General features: G+C 41.5%; 1 long non-coding RNA gene across 1 annotated transcript; it reads right to left on the bottom strand.

The window, feature by feature from the left end:
- Window positions 1–338: 338 nt before the first annotated feature.
- Window positions 339–7,825, bottom strand: LOC140526712 (uncharacterized). Its single transcript, XR_011974484.1, has 2 exons — window positions 7,358–7,825; window positions 339–505 (listed from the first exon to the last, which is right to left on the bottom strand). It is a non-coding gene; the product is annotated as an uncharacterized lncRNA (long non-coding RNA).
- Between the last annotated feature and the right edge of the window lie 2,990 nt (window positions 7,826–10,815).

Raw genomic sequence — 10,815 nt, 5'->3', positions numbered from 1 at the left:
TCCCACTTAATTAATCAGTAAACATTAAGTATACACACAATACATGCCAGGCATTGTGTTAAGCTTCAGGGATACAAAAAGAGGAAAAAGATAGTCTTTCCCTCTAAGTAGCTTACAATCTAACAGGGTAGACAACATGCAAACAAATATATACAAACAAGCTGCATATAGGATAAATAGAAAATAATTAATAGAAGGAATCCAACCTGAATCCTACACACAAATTAACCTAAATCAAATGTTTGGGGGGGTAATTTGGCTTACTTTTTAAACCATATTATGTCTAAAGATTATAATCAGAAAGAAAGCAAAAGAAAAAAAGTGATGACCTGAGAAAATTAAGTGATGATAAAGAAATTTTTAATTTATCAGCCAGAAAGGGGTTTGACTCCTGGCTTGGAGAGCTGTTAAGCAGGACAGGTGGCAGGAGTGAAGATACTGCATGGAACATTTTGCCCTTTAAACAATGTCATCAAAATTTTGCTCCTCCGCTATTTTCTTCTGCCTGGGAGAAATAAAAGACGCTTTTGTTAATAATTGAAACAGGTATGTTCTTCCAAGAGAGATGTAGGTCAGTGATTAACTAGATTTCCTTTATAGATCTTTTCCGGGCATTTCACAAATACAGTGAAAATGTAAAGACCATGCTGGAAGAAACAGCACAGTGTTCTTAAGTATGCTAGTAAATATTCTAGCAGCAGTACCTAACTGTCATCTCTAGACCTTTAAGATTTATGTAGGACATTCGATTCATTATCTCATTTGCTCTTCAATAAATCTAGCTAATAACAATAACCAGCCTTGATATAGTGCTTTAAGGCTTTCATAACACTTTACAAATATTATCTTATGTTATCCTCATAATAACCCTGGGAGGTAGGTGCTAGTCCTATTTTACAGATGAGAAAACTGAGGCAGACAGAGGTTGTGACTTGCCCAAGATTATATAGCTAGTGAGTAGCTGAGGCTGGATTTGAATTCAAGCCTCCCTGACTCCAGGTCCAGCATTCTATACCATTCAGCTGTTTCTCTGTGATTTAGCTAGTTCAGCTATTTCATCAAAGGATGAAGGTTTCCCACCCTAACTGTAAAGACTTACTTTATGCAGAGTAATCTGCTAGGTACTGAGGGAAGCTACAGTCATCAATAAAATATAGTCCCTGTTATTACATAGTTCATGATCTAATGGGAGTAGGAAGATGACACATACACAAATAACTATAATCCATAATTAGAGGTCTAAGAGATGCACAAAACAATTGTTTCACAATATCCAAATGAGTAGATGAGAAACAGCCTCAGAGAGGTGGAATTACCTGCCCAAGGTCATCCAGTCAGTAAGCAGAGAAGCTAGAACTCAAGCTCAGTTCTTTTACTTTGGTTCCAGTGATTACATAACCTTTTATGCCACCAGGAGTTTTCAACTGATTGTACGTAAAAGTGTCAGTTGGTTTTCTGGCTGGCATTAAGTTCACGTATGTTTTAATTGCCACCTAGAAAAGCTTCTGAAACAGCTCATTTTCTTTCCCTGTCCTTCCCACAAAACCTCACCATCTCTGAATGTTTCCATTGTTATCCATGGGGCTACTCTGCTGCCCGAAGGCTCAGCCATCTTTAACTTCTCTTTTTTCCTTCTCCCTCACCTCATATCACAGATTCAGAGATTTTCCTTTCAGTCAATCAAAATCACTATGTCCTCCTCATTACCAGTTTCAGCTCATGTCCACCCCTAATCACTGCTGTTGTGGGTTTGTCCTTCTTGCCAAAGAAGACCATGCCATCAGAGAAATGATGACATGACTTGCACTTGACTTTGTTCTGAGTGAGGGAGGGCTGTGCAAGGTCATCAATGTCACTTTTCTTCTAGAGCCATCTGAGTCCAGTGACCAGATATTCATCAGCATGACTGGAGATGACCCAGGATAACCACTGTATACTAGGACCAGTGGAAGGAGCATTAGATTTGGAGTTAATGGACCTGGGAAATAATAAAGGTACATATCCTGAAGGGATATTATGAAAATCAAATTATTATAAAGTGCTTAGTACAGTGCATAGCACATTGTAGATAGTATGGAAATGCCTATTCCTTTCCTCTTTTCCTTTCCTCTTTTCCTTCCCCTTTCTAATAATCCAGGCTTCTTCCTTCATTTCAAAAGCTTCAAAACACATCTCTTTGAAAAGCTTTATCAGAAAAAAACACTCATTTCCCATTCTTGAAGTCTTCCTGATCAATCCAAACTCTTGTCAGATTTCACAATGTATGTACTAAATAGTTCTTTATAGCTTTTTGGTTATATACATATACATACGTATATTTTTTGTATATGTAGAGAGAGACAAAGAGACAGAGAGAAGTGTGGGGAGGGAAGGAGAAAGGGAAAGACGGAGAGAGAAAGAGTACACATGTATTCCTCCTCATGGAGCCAAAATTTCTTTATTAATATCTGGCTTCATGAGAAATGCTGCAGTGCAACCCTCCCTCTCACCGACCCTATGTAAAAAAGAGGGAGTTTTACAAAAGGATATCAAAAGTCCCTTCCTATATATACACAAATGTTAGTTAGTTATATAATGTTTGGATGTTCATCATTTGCATTTTTATGCAATTTTATGTCTAGATTTTTATGTAATTTTATGTCAAGATCCTTTAAATTCTCCAAGCTTTCCCCACAAGCTTCCTTTTATATTCAGTCTTTAGAATGCAATCTCCCTGAGAGAGCATCTTTCTTTTGTTTGTATTTATATCCCCAGCTGTTAGCATAGTGTCTGCCACACTCAATAAACGCTTGTTGCCTGACTGCAATTCGTTCCTTCTGCAGCTCCTTCTAAGGACCCCTTAGAGAACTTTGTCCCAATACCCATTCCTTAAAACCATTTCCTAGCTCTTTTGTCCCATGGTGGGTCCAAATTCCCTTAATAACTTAATAACTCAGAAGAGCATCTTGATTCTCACGGAAAAGCAATTTTCTTTGCATGAGGATAATAATATTTTAAAATATTCTCCTGTTTTGTTCAAATTGTGTTTTAAGTATTCAAAAGGTAAAAAGGGTATTGGCTCCACTGAGAAAAAGTTTCTGTAAGCTGCAAGCAAAGTTTTAAGAACTCCAGGGATTAAAAAGCCCAAGGTAGCCTCACATGACTGTGGCATAAAGGATTATGGCACTATCACTATGGCAGCTCAAGTAACTGATGTAAATTCTCCTTGATTGGAAAAAAAAAAAAAAGGTAATCAACATGCTTTTAAATAAATTTTCACATTGACTATAGCTAAAAATTCATGTCTTATTCTGCCCCTTAAGTCAATCACATCCCATTCAGGAGATGGGTAGCATGTTTCATTATCTGTCCCCTGGAATCATGGTAGCAGTTGTATTGATCAGAATTCTTAAGCCTTTCAAGATTTATTTTCCTTTACATGTTGTTGAATTGCTAGAAAACTGCATTTGTAGAGGGAGTTTTCTCATTGGAAGTCCACTAAATCAATGGAATCAGAGAACTTTATCTATAAAATGTATGAATGCATAGGCAGCCACATCAACACACACATACACACACAGGGTTGGTTGTGTGTTTCATCTCATTTCCCCCAGTTAAATATATTTAGGGATTAGCAAACCTCAGAACTATATACCATAAGCTAAAGTACCATTTTCATTCACCTGGCAGTAGCTATCAGAGCTATCTAAGCATAGTGCTTAAGAAGACACCTGTCTTTATAGTGTATCCAACCAGTTAACTGACAGGAAAGTTACTCTGACATTAGACTGAGCTGTCAAGTGTCATATAATCTTTGTTTCTGCCAACATTTCCTGAAGTACTATTTAATATCTTTATAGAAGTTATAACTGATATAGATTTGATGTATTTATTTTCATAAACTTTCCTCCTCATCTGAGAAGAACACTAAATATATTTGCTAAACAATTCCTCAATTTTCTTCTGCTTTGAAACAAAAATGGCTTCTAATAGAATTTAAGGTCATTAAAGCACTAGTCAGCAGAATGTATTTTGACCTTGACTGGCAGATAAAGAGTTAACCTAATGGACTACTTGGCTGCTTGCCACTGACTGGAATGAGGAGTAGAGAGTCAGACATGTGCATCCTTCTTCTGCCTCCCTTTCACTTCCCTTGAGATAAGGTTGTAGGGTTGTCAGTTCTGAGCTTGGTTAGAAGTGCATTGTAGTAACTGTCACTAAGCAACCAGAAGTACTGAGGTTTCAATTCAGTTGCAACCCAGCAAGGAGGTTGTAGGTTATTTGCTGGTCCCTGGTCCCTCTTGCCTGAGGTCAAGGATACCTGAGCCTCAAATTGAAATCTTGAAAGGAAATACAAATGTAGGTGTCCATCGCTGATTAGAAATAGTCATTTCGATGCAGGCAGGGAAAGCCAGAACTCTCCAGCTGGAGGGGATTTCAAGGGAGCTAGGGGACTGGACCAGCCCCAGCAAGGCATAAAATACTCACATGCCGGAAAATCAACTGAGTTTGGCATTTGATCCAGCTTCTACTTCAGACACCGCTCACTATCTCTGACTCTGAAGGTCCATGACCTATCTTTCAGTAACTGATCTTGGCAGCCACTAGCCCCCTGCTTTGTCCTCTATCCCTGATTTCTTCGGGTCTTCACACCCTGAGTTGATCTTGTGACACAGACCCACCTCAAGGATAAACCATGAGTGTCTGATGCAGGCACTGTTCAAGGGTGGGGCAGGGGAAGCAGTATAATAAATGGCCTCCAATCACACTGTAGACAACCTTCCTTTCCATTTATCTTTCTGTCCTCCCTTTGTCTTTTCCTCACAGGCATTGGCACACAGACACTAGCATCTTTGTATTCTGGGGTTTTATTATAATTCCTTGCTTGCAGCCTTTTTGCTCTAAGAAGCACTTTTCCCTAAGCAGGACTGAGGCAAAGGAAAGGAAAAATTGTTTAGAGATCTAAGATCCAGTTACCCAACTAACATCATAACCTTGGAGAAGTCTTTTTTTTTTTTTTAAGCAAATGTGAATGTAAGTGAAAATCTTAAAGAGTGCTGAAAGTTGCACAGAGTGATGATGAATCAGGGCTAAATGCTCACATAATGCTTTCCTTCTCCCATTAAGAAAATGCAGGAAAAGGGTGTATGTGTTGAGGAGCTGGGGTGGAGGACAGGCTTTTGCAACCAGACACTGGAAGTTTACAAAAAAAAAAAAAAGGTTTAGTTAATATCTAGCTTCAGAAGAAAATGTGTGAACTCATCTTCAGCTTCAGGAAAATGATAAAACTCCCCTTTCTTCCTTGGGGTCCGAAGCGCTCAGTCCAATGCTTTTGCTTGTAGATATTTGTTTAGAGGGAGTCAGCCGGAACTTGAGCAAAACAACAGTTTTCCAGAGTTAGGAACTTAAAGGGAAAGATATTTTACAGAACAGCAAGTAGGTACTTCATGTCAGAATAAAACTATTTAATGCTTTCAAAAATTTCAGGAGCATAGATTTAGAGCTGAAAGCTGTCTTAGAAGCCAGCTACTCTAATGACATTCTTTCATAGTTAAGGAAACTGAGGCCCAGGGAGATTTTGACTTGTCCATGATCACACAGGTAGTAAATGGAAGAGCCAGGTTCCATACCATTGAACTGGCCTGCTGAGGAAGAAAGAAGGAAGGAGGATGCCACACTCTAGATTAATGTATATTTATTGACTGTTGCGTATTTTTCCATTTGTGTATAACGTTGATAATGATTGTCCAGGATTTTATGATTAAAGGAAAGGTTGCTGACTGATCTTTCTTTCCCCAAAGAAAGGGGCTTTTCTTTTCCTTCTAACCTTTCTTGCCAAATTTATTCCTTCCTCCACATAACATTCTGAATCCTGGCATATTTTTGCTCTGAGGTTCCATGAAGGCTTCATTAAAAAAAAACAAAACCAACAAACCTAGGTAAGTGTGTAACGTTGTGATGTGATGGAAAGAGTACTGGGTACAAAGTCAAAAGACCTGAGTTTAAATCATGTACTTGTCATTTACTACCCCTCTGACTCCGAACAAGTCATTTAATTTAATTGGGCTTCAGTTTCTTCATATCTAAAATAAAGGATTTGGGCTAGAATGTCTCAAAGGTGCCTTCTAGCTCTAAATCTATGATGCTATGTATGATCATGTGACCTTAAGTGAGGAAACCCATCCTGTTGATTCTACCTCTACAATAGCTCTTGGACTGTTTGCTCCTCTCTATTCCCACCGAAATGACCCTGATACAGCTCATTCCCACCTGCTGCAGCATCCTAAGATATCCTGGTTCTCTCCCTCCTCCCATCCATTCTTCAAATTGTTGCTGGATATCCCCTTAAGCACAAAATCAAAATCAAAACTCCACAGTAGGAATGACATGACTAGTTGGTAATGAGCTGTACTTGGGTAATTTCAGTGGGAACAGAGGTGAGAACAGACCAAGAACTACTGTGGAGGTGCAATTGAGAGCATTTGGTGACTATCGGTAATCCATCATATTTATATGGTGCTTCATGATTACCAAGCACTTTCTATGCATTGGATCCACACAACCTGTCTCTGATCCTAACTAGTTATAGGACCAAGGGCAAGTCAATTCACTTCTCTGAGCCTCAGTTTCTTCATCTGAAAAATGGAGATAATGATAGCACCTATATTAGAGAGATATTGGGAAGATCAGGTGACATGCATGTAAAACACCTTAACGTGATATACAAATGTCAGTTATTATTGTTAATAATGCTATGAATATGAACATTTTAAATTAGGTACTGCAATTATTATTAGTAGTAGTAAGGCTATCATTAGCCATGATAAAGCCCTTTAGTAACAACCAGAGGAGCTGGGTTTGAGTCTTGGCTCATACTTACTAGATCTGTACCCTTGGGTAAAGCATTTCATCTCTCTGGGCTTCTGTTTCCTCATCTGTCAAATGAGAGAGTTGGATTAAATGATCTCTAAGGTTCACTTCCAGCTCCAAACATCCATTTTACAGAGGAGGAAACTGAGTTTCTCAGAAGTTAAGGGAGAAGAAGGTCACACAACTGCAGATACAACTTCAGCGTGTCCTGATTCTCAGCCAAGAGCTCTGTTCATGTTTTTTACACAAGTTTTCTTGTTTAGGGCTTTTGTCTATCCCAGCTCCCGGTGCATAGGAGATCTTTATGATTATCACACTGTTGTGCAGCAGCCAGCACCGAGGCATCCCCACTGAGACTCCGGGTAGCAATAAAAAAGCACACGGTGATGGAGAACTGGCTCTCTTTGGCTGCGCCCACCCTGGGGACTGGCAGCCTCCTGGCTTCGGAAGCCCTGTGGGGGCCTCCTTCCGTGTGATACTCAGCTCTTAGAGGTGACAGCCGACTGACCTGAGATCCACAGAGCTAGCCTTCCTGTGCTGGGCTCCGGCGGCCACGGCGGTCAGGGGCCGGGCTTGAGCCAAGCACGCTCCAGGTTTTTCTCTTGGCCAGCCCCGGCCTCCAGGTGCGCGCTGCCCATCGCGCCGCACCCCGCTGACCGGGCTGGGCAGCCTGGCATGTGCCCGGAGGGCCCAGCGGAGCCCGCGTGCTGAGGTGTGGTGGGTGCCCACCCTGCGAGACCTGCTTCCAGCTCCCTCATTTCCTGTCCATCACGTGGAGCCGGCGCGCGCCCCGAGAAGCCCATTAAAAGTGAGTTTGTTTCTTAACTTAGGAATATTTCACTTTTTTCTCCCTAGGATAAAAGAAAAGCGCCCCTACCCCACCTCCACTGCAGTGTCTGCAGTGGGGTCCCCTACAGGTCCGAGCGAGCTCGGGAAGTTCACGGAGATGTTCTCTGCCACCTGGGAAGGATGCCCAGAGACCTGTCCGGGAGACTGACTGCTGGTGCCAGGGCGGGGGCGGGGCTCTGGGCATTCCTGTGTCCTCCTGGAGGCGACAGACAGGTGAGGGGGGAGGGGAACCAGAGAAGTCCCCAGAGGGGCTTCGGGGCTGCTCAGCCCCGGGCGCTGCCCTGGATGGTGCCCAGGGCTCCACTGGGCACCTTTTCCTAAGATTTCCTAAGGAGATCACCCAGAATAAAGGAATTAAGGCTATTGGAACTTTGCCGCGGGTGGGGAGGAGTGGAGGAGGGGATGGAGTTCTTTCTTATAGTTCTTGCTTCCTGTCTTTACAAGAGGAAATGGAGGAGGGGCAAAGAGCAGTCTAGCTGGTCCCGAAGCCAGCACGCAGCGTGCTTGGAGTGCCCCGAGGGGCCGAGAGGGGCAGAAGGGGCAGAAGGGGCACTGGGACCAGGCTGGACCTGGCTCTGCAGCGCTTACCGCCGCAGCAGTAGTACAAAAACGGGACCTGCCTGCCGGGAGGAGGAACTAGTGGGGGCAGACCGCGATGGGTGGGAAGCTGTTGTGGGAAAACGTGGGTTGCTAAGCAGTTGTTTTGCTGGTGATGTGGGAGGGAAGCCAGGCAACACGAAGGCTCGGGGAACATTCCCATTATTTCTCCCTCCCAAAGCCCCAGTGCCCTCTGCTTGGTCTCAGCCCTTCCCCAAGTTCCCCCTTGGGGACCGTGAATTGGGGGGTAAAGTCTAAGTATTTTCCAGAAGAGCCTGCATTGCCTGCCCCTTCCTGCCAACTTTTCCTTGCACATTCCCTTGTAATAGAGCACCCTTGACTTCCCGATCTTGGATTTTGACCTGAGTAAGGAATGCTTTCTTCTCAAACCCCCACCTCCCCCATATATAATGTTCAGTTTTTCCAGATTGACGGGCACTTCATTGGGGGATTTTATGTTTGTAACAATCAGTGAAGTCTGGTCTTTTCCTTCAGGCAGAGGAACACAGCCAAAGTGAGGTTAGCATTGTTTAGTATAACAGTTGAACTGGACTTTTATTTTGTGATAAATAATAGAAGAGGAAATGTGGTCATAGACTTTAGAGCTGAAAGGAGACTTAGATAGTCTCATCCAAACCCCCTCATATTTATGGGAGGAGAAAACTGGTACCCAGAGAGGTTGAGACTTGCCTAAAGTCACATATAGATAGTAAGTTTCGAGGCAATACTAAAACCTCTTTTCTGATTCCAAAATGAGTGCAAGTGCTAAATGGAAGAATCTTCTATCTTGGATAGGAGTGACATGACATGACAGAAAGTGTCTTTAACATAAGGGAATTGTCTGAGTTTTTCTGAGTCCAGGCTCTCCTTCAAGGGATCTCTTAATGGAATTTGTTTAGTTTATTTTTCCCTTAGGATAACTTAAGGATATCAGAAGAAAAGGGGAAGGAGCAGAAATGAGAATGCTTAGAAAGATCCCTGTTATTGAGCTGGGAATAATAGTAGAAACATTCTTGACTTTGGAGTCAGGAAATATAGGTTTACATCAAGTCAAAAAGACAACAAGCATTTTATTAATCACCTACTGTTGTCAGGTACTCTGCTAAGCACTAGGGACACATCGCTACCAAACCAAACCAAAAAACTAGGCCCTGCTCTGAAGGAGCTCACACTGTATGTATATTTATCCAAATCTTCAATTTGAAGATTATCTGAGTGGAAAGGTATGAAGATTGAGAACTGGAAAAGGCTTCTTTAAAAAGTGAGACTTTAGCTGAGACTTGCAGGAAGTGAGAAGGTAGGGAGGAGAAGAGAGAAAGTTGCAGGCATGGGGAGTCAGCCAAAGAAAGTTGGGATTTGGGGTGACCTGTATGAGGAAGGGCTAGTAGGCCACTGTCACTGAAGGGTGGGGAGAAGGTGTTAAAAGACTGGAAAAGTAGGAAAACCAAGTTATGAAGGACTTTAGAAGCCAGGAGGATTTTATATATGACCTTGCCTTTATTGCTAAATTATTTTGTAACTTTGAACTGTTAATTATTAATTAGTCCACATGAAGTGCCCCTCACTATAAACCTGTTTCTCCAATGAGGAGGTTGATTAGATGGTATTCTATAATGTTTTAATTCTTTTGCTCAAAAATAGAAAAGATATAACCTAACAACCCAATGTTTTCATCTCTTTTGAATTTTGCCCTTGAAAAAGGTCCCCCCCTTTTAAAAATTCTGAAGCTCATATTTTGGTTATGCTGCATTTAGAAAAGTCTCTGCACCTGTGAGTTTTATTACCCTTGCATTTATAACAATGATAACTTATAATAACTGACATTTACATGGTTTTATGGTGTATAAAACATTACATACATGATCTCATTTCATACTCACAATAGCCCTATGAAATAGGTACTGTAGGGTTTTATTATCCCCATTTTACAGATAAGGAAACCATATCACTAGGTAGAATGTTTCCAGCTGTGAATCTCTGATGATTTCAGTGAATATCCCCCCAGGAGTTTAGAATATAGTTCAGAAAATAAAAGAATATAGTTCCGCACAGTAGAGTGAGAACCACAGAACCAGAAGTATGTAAAATTTGTTGTTCTGATAAGTTAGTTAATAGGATTTTGAGCACGACAGGATTTCAGAGATAATCTAATTTCTAAATTCTAGTTCAATCACCTCATTTGCAGATGAGGAAACTGGGACCCCAAAAGGTTAAGTAATTTGTCCTAGGTCAAATAGGAAGTGGACAGCAAAGTCAGAATTCAAACCCTGCTCCTTTGACTCTCAGTCTAGTTCTGTTTCTCCTACTTTCTAAGTGCAGTTGGATTCAGAAGGAAAACCTGAATGTTCTCTAAGCTAACACTTGAACTAACTTGAGGCATTGGAATTTTGGTCTTCATTTCATTGTCATTACCTTTCTGATCGTTCATTGCCACCTCACAATACAGGTTTGCACTCCTTCCTCCAGGGACAGAAGAATAGATTAGATGACCTTCTCAAGTCCCTTTCAGTTGTGTTTCTA

Source organism: Notamacropus eugenii, chromosome 2, assembly GCF_028372415.1.
Source record: "Notamacropus eugenii isolate mMacEug1 chromosome 2, mMacEug1.pri_v2, whole genome shotgun sequence".
NCBI lineage: Eukaryota > Metazoa > Chordata > Mammalia > Diprotodontia > Macropodidae > Notamacropus > Notamacropus eugenii.
This window is presented reverse-complemented; position numbering and strand designations above follow the sequence as displayed.